The 6,539-nt window shown below is 42.1% G+C and overlaps 1 protein-coding gene across 2 annotated transcripts in view; it reads right to left on the bottom strand.

Annotated features, from left to right (window-relative positions):
- Positions 1-2,514, bottom strand: part of LOC139765627 (uncharacterized) — a 463,254-nt gene extending 460,740 nt beyond the window's left edge. For both annotated transcript variants that reach the window (XM_071693307.1, XM_071693309.1), the window contains exon 1: positions 2,037-2,514. The gene's annotated coding sequence lies outside the window, so the exon portion shown is untranslated. The remainder of the gene's footprint in view (positions 1-2,036) is intronic.
- Between the last annotated feature and the right edge of the window lie 4,025 nt (positions 2,515-6,539).

The following is a 6,539-nucleotide window of genomic DNA, read 5'->3' as shown; positions in this document are numbered from 1 at the left end:
GTACAAACACAGTTCACCTCCAGGCAATGGTGGGTCGCTGACAACAAACTTAAGAAAATAGTCCCTCCGACAATAATCCAAGGCTTCCCACTTAACCTTGATTCTGTATTTCAACCAATCATTATCATCCATTTAAGTGCATTGTTATCCCAACTGATAACAGTCAGACATTTTGCTGTGTCCTTGTTATCATAAAGTGCTTGTTTTATCACAAAATTATGAAGGCAGGTAACAAGGTAACCTTCTCCACCTTTATTCCCCCCGCCTTTAACCAGGACCCGACCGCCCATCTCGGAGGCTCCCTGGTATGTCATAGCTGTCGCCTCACCCACATCATCCCGAGTGAGGAAAGTAACCTTAAAACGATTTATTCGAACAAAATGTAACATTGCAAATCAAGCTGGGTTAACTTTGTTCGATGCGTATTCTAACCTGATATTCGACCGAAGTTATCAAATTGGATACTATCAAAAGCTTAAATGTATCTAAAAACAAACATGGTACCGGCATCCACGGAGTACTAGCCTAACTCATATCTCGTGTTGGTGAACAGAGAACCATGTCATGATCAGGTTACTGTTGTTTTAATAATCATTATTGTTTAGACAAGTTCCTGTCACGAGAGCGTTATTTCTGCGTCTAATGTAAGAATGCTCAACATCATTTTGCAAAAAACTTCCTAGTTGCACGTTCCATACAACCCATGCAAAGTAGCATTTCTAATCGATTTGAATCCAATCTGGCAAAGTAGGTGTAGCAAGCATTCGGTGATATTCAACCACCTGAGGATATACCAGTAACAGACCTGGAGACGGTGTGTGTACAGCACAAGGGAAATCGTGAGCCAGCGATAAAGGTCTTTGTTTCTCGGAATCTCGGGGCCGCTTGGCACAGTGAAGGTGTTAGCCGATATTAGCCCACCTAAGCCCGCCACATTCTCCATAAGGATCCAAGAAAACCAGAGTAGTTGCAACCACTTTAACAATTTTGCTTACCTGATGAAGGTGACCACGTTAACGTTGACTAGGCTTTCGATACAGTCACGAAGAAAAAGTCTTAGCACACGACTGATCACACCAGTTCCGAACAGAATGTCAACAGGCCGACAGGGAGCTTTGTGTATACATCTTTTACCAGATACACAATGGTGTCAAACAGAATACGTCAACCCAGAATCTTATAGATTCATCTCCTGGTATTTCAGCATTTAACTAAATGAAATTTTTTGACCCTCTAAGAAACCTCAAGTTTTCAGGATAACCTAAATCGACGCAGAACCTACCTGAAGTTTCAATAGCAAACCGTTCTCCAGAATGATGGGATAGTAGGAAATGGTTCTGATTCCTTCTGCAGCTATGGCCTTTCCCTAAGGCACCATCAATTTCAGTGTTAAGATGCTGCACCAATGTCCATAGTAAGAGGATGTACCAAATTCCATTTTGGGTTTCCAAAATCCAGCAAGGAAATTTGGTTCGAAGATTCAGTATCCCAAGAGGTATTTTGATCTTTGTCAAAATTTCTTTGACATGGAGATTAAAGGCAGTCCGCGACTGTGTATCCCGGGATGACTGAGAGATTTTTGGAGTAATCAAGACTCTGAACTTATGAAATGGTGGACTCAGTTCATGGTAGAAAATTTAGCAAACTTGTAGATGATACCATTCTATTCTCGATCACTGAAACATCGTCAAATCGGGACACCTTTTTTTTTTTTTTTCCTCGGGAAGGGGTAGCGGGCTAATTGTACCAGTTTAGCCCACACTACATACGTTGATGTAGCAACGATGCTATTCACTTGTTATATGTTCTCGCTAGTAAGATAATACTATGAACTGAAAGAAACTTAATTTTTTAGGTTTCTTTAAATGCTTAACTTTATCGTGACCAGACACTGTCACTGGGCTACGTGGATTCCTATTTATTTCATTGTTTTCATTTGTAACATGTACACAACTCATGACCAATGCATTTAAACCCACATAAAATCACAACAAGCCTTAACCATCTTTTACGGTAACTTAGATCAGTCAACTTACTTTAGAAGTAGACGGGAAGATTCCGGTTCAACAGACGACCAGCAGTTACCGTCGAACGTCTCTCCTTAATCCAGTAGGAATCCTTTGACATATATCCTCAGATGGAAATACGGGAAATCCTTTGAGTTTTCCAGTTTTTTGCTATCTGTTAACATTACCGATTGGGCTGTTAATAAGCAATATAGTATAATCCTAATTCATTCGTAAAGACACTGCACTAGCTCTGTTTTCTCTAACATACGTTGTACCTCCCGTCCCATGAAACTTAGATAATAACTGTTTCAGGACTATCAAGGCAATGCTTTTTTTCCTCGCACGTACTCTCCCCAAGGAAGGCCGGCCGCTGGAGCTTGGGATTCACGTCCTCACACGACTGCGAACAACACACGACTGAGTTGCCTAACTTTAGCGGCCCGACTCCCGAACCCGCAACTCTCGCCCCTCGTGTGTTCTTGTTGTGGGTGATTTCCTCGCCTGTAAGTGTTGTTACTGTTGTTATGTTTGTGGTTGTGATGTGCACCTCACGTTACAAATGCGTATATTTTTTTGTCTATAATACTGATTACCGCAACTTGGCTCGAATTGTTTGTTTGTTTTTTTTTGTCTCGTTTTCCTACTACATCGCAAACGTGAAAAAGCGTTATGCATCTACGGAAGTATATACATACATACATATATATATATATATATATATATATATATATATATATATATATATATATATATATATATATATATATATATATATGGGTATAGGGGAGAAAGAGTACTTCCCACGCGTCCTCACGTGTCGTAAAAGGCGACTAAAGGGGACGGGAGCGGGGGGCTAGAAACCCTCCCCTCCTCGTATTCTATCTTTCTAAAAGGGGAAACAGAAGAAAGAGTCACGTGGGGAGTGCTCATCCTCCTAGAAAGCTCAGATTGAGGTGTCTAAATGTGTGTGGATGTAACCAAGATGAGAAAAAAGGAGAGAGAGGTAGTATATTTGAGGAAAGGAACCTGGAAGTTTTGGCTCTGAGTGAAACGAAGCTCAAGGGTAAGGGGGAAGAGTGGTCCGGGAATGTTATGGGAATAAAGTCAGGGGTTGGTGAGAGGACAGGAGCAAGGGAAGTAGTAGCACTACTCCTGAAACAGGAGAGGTGGGAGTATGTGATAGAGTGTAAGAAAGTAAACTCTAGATTGATATGGGTAAAACTGAAAGTGGATGAAGAGAGATGGGTGATTATTGGTGCCTATGCACCTGGGCATGAGAAGAAATATCATGAAAAGCAAGTGTTTTGGGAGCAGGTGAGTGACTGTGTTAGTAGTTTAGATGCGCCAGACCGGGTTATGGTGATGGGTGATTTCAATGCAAAGGTTAGTAATGTCGCAGTTGAGGGAATAATTGGTGTGCATGGGTGACTAGTTGGTAAGGTTATTCAGTGTATGTATGACTCATGGTGAGGTGCCTAAGGATTGGAGGAATGCTTGCATAGTGCCATTGTACAAAGGCAAAGGGGATAAAAGTGAGTGCTCAAATTGCAGAGGTATAAGTTAGTTGAGTATTCCTGGGAAATATATGGGAGGGTATTGATTGAGAGGGTGAAGGCATGTACAGAGCATCAGACTGGGGAAGAGCATTGTGGTTTCAGAAGTGATAGAGGATGTGTGGATCAGGTGTTTGCTTTGAAGAATGTACGTGAGAAATACTTAGAAAAGCAAATGGACTTGTATGTAGCATTTATGGATCTGGAGAAGGCATATCAAAGAGTTGATAGAGATGCTCTTTTTATCGAGGATGTAAGGCATGTGTGCGTGTAGGAAGAGAGAAAAGTGATTGGTTCTCAGTGAATGTAGGTTTGCGGCAGGGGTGTCTGATGTCTCCATGGTTTTTGATTTGTTTATGGATGGAGTTGTTAGGGAAGTAAATGCAAGAGTTTTGGAAAGAGGGGCAGTATGCAGTCTGTTGTGGATGAGAGAGCTTGGGAAGTGAGTCAGTTGTTGTTCGCTAATGATACAGCGCTGGTGGCTGATTCGTGTGAAAAACTGCAGAAGCTGGTGACTGAGTTTGGTAAAGTGTGTGAAAGGAGAAAGCTGAGTGTAAATGTGAATAAGAGCAAGGTTATTAAGTACAGTTAGGTTGAGGGACAAGTCAATTGTGAGGTAAGTTTGAATGGAGAAAAACTGGAGGAAGTGAAGTTTTTTAGATGCCTGAGAGTGGATTTGGCAGCATGTGGAACCATGGAAGTGGAAGTGAATCATAGGGTGGGGGAGGGGGCGAAAGTTTTGGGAGCGGTGAATAATGTGTGGAAGTCGAGAACATTATCTCGGAAAGCAAAAATGGGTATGTTTGAAGAAATAGTGGTTCCAACAATGTGATATGGTTGTGAGGCGTAGGCTATAGATAGCGTTGTGCGGAGGAGGGTGGATGTGCTGGAAATGAGATGCTTGAGTACAATATGTGATGTGAGGTGGTTTGATCGAGTAAGGAATAATAGGGTAAGAGAGATGTGTGGAAATAAAAAGAGTGTGGTTGAGAGAGCAGAAGAGGGTGTTTTGAAATGGTTTGGTCACATGGAGAGAATGAGTGAGGAAAGATTGACCAAGAGGATATTTGTGTCAGAGGTGGAGGGAACGAGGAGAAGTGGGAGACCAAATTAGAGGTGGAAAGATGGAGTGAGAAAGATTTTGAGTGATCGGGGTCTGAACATGCAGGAGGGTGAAAGGCGTGCAAGGAATAGGGTGAATTGGAGCGATGTGGTATACCGGAGTCGACGTGCTGTCATTGGATTGAACCAAAGCATGTGAAGCGTCTGGGGTAAACCATTGAAAGTTCTGTGAGGCCTGGATGTGGAAAGGGAGCTGTGGTTTCGGTGCATTATACGTGACAGCTAGAGACTGAGTGTAAACGAATGTGGCCTTTGTTTTCTTTTCCTAGCGCTACCTTGCGTACATGTGGGGGGAGGGGGTTGTTATTTCATGTGTAGCGGGGTGGCGATGGGAATGAATAAAGGCAGACAGCATAATTATGTACATGTGTATACATGTATATGTCTATGTGTGTGTATATATATGTATATGTTGAGATGTATAGGTATGTATATTTGCGTGTGTGGACGTGTATGTATATACATGTGTATGTGGGTGGGTTGGGCCATTCATTCGTCTGTTTCCTTGTGCTACCTCGCTAATCGCGGGAGACAGCGACAAAGTATTCAAAAAAAATGAACGAGTACGATGTGGCAGGATATAAATGAGAGCACTGGGTTCTCTGTATAAATGAAAATGGTAAACAGCTTCAGGAAGTGTGACTGGGAATATCTGATCTGAGAAAGGTGCGTCCATAAGTATAAATGAATGACTCGGGTGTAAAGGAGGGACTGTTTGATGTGAATGTGCTGAGAGGGGCAGTTGGGTGTATGTCGAATCATTTAATGATAGAGGCGCGTGTGAAAGTTTGTAATGGCATAAGGAAAAGAGGAAGGGACAGGTGAGAAGAGGGTGTTGAAAATGGGTGAGCCCGGAAAAGTAGCTTGTGTGCTGAGATACCAAGAGAGTTTGAGCGTGAAATGGTATAAAATGAAAGTATATAAAACTGGAGGAGTGGCCAAGGAGTGGAAGGAGTTTAGAGCAGCAGTGCTTATGTGTGTCGCTTAATTGTGTGGGGCTCAAAAGGTGATATGTGGGCGTTTCAGAAAAGATAACTAGTGGTGGGATAAAGAAATTGAATTACTATTGAAAGAGAGAGGTGTATGGGCGTTACCTGTTACCTGCGGGGAAGGATTGCGTATTATCGGAAGATGTGCAAAAGAAAGCAACAGTACCTGAAGTGGAAGGTGCAAGGGCTGTGAGAAGAGGGCAAATGAGAGATGAGGTGAGAGAGTATCGGCAAACTTCAGAGAGAACAAGCGAATATTTGGAAGTGAGCAGTGTGAGAAGAACAAGAGAATAAATGGAAACATCAATGAACGGAGGAGATAGGGATGTGGTAATAGGCAATGAAGAGGGAAAGAGGAGATGATGCGGGTATTTTGAAGGCCCTGACTGTGTTAGATAGTAGGATGGCAGATATGTGATGTTTGGGACATGGAAGTATACTGAGGGAGAGAGTCACGGCCAATGATTTGGTGAAATGAGAGATCGTAAAAGCCTTCCATAAGATGAAGTGTGACAAAGTGGCTGGGATGAATGTGAATGCAGGTGAATTTCTCATAAAAAAGATGTGTTAGAGTTGTTGAGTGGTTGAGATTTTCAGTGCATGCATGGTTCACGTTGAGATACATGAGGACAGGTAAAATGCCTGTAAAATGCCTTTGTACAAAGATGATGAGACAAAAGTAAATGTTTGAATTGTAGAGGTATAAGTTTGTTGATCATACCTGGTAAACTGTACGGGAATGGTGATTTAATGAAAACATGCACAGAGCATCAAGCTTGGGAGGAGCAATACGGTTTTAGGAGTGGTAAAGGGTGTGTGGACTAGGTGCTTATTTCGTAAAGTTTGTGTGAGAAATACTTGGATAA

This window comes from Panulirus ornatus, chromosome 55, assembly GCF_036320965.1.
Source record: "Panulirus ornatus isolate Po-2019 chromosome 55, ASM3632096v1, whole genome shotgun sequence".
NCBI classification, from domain to species: Eukaryota; Metazoa; Arthropoda; class Malacostraca; order Decapoda; family Palinuridae; genus Panulirus; species Panulirus ornatus.
Note: the sequence above shows the minus strand (reverse complement) of the source record. Positions and strands in the feature narration are given on the sequence as shown.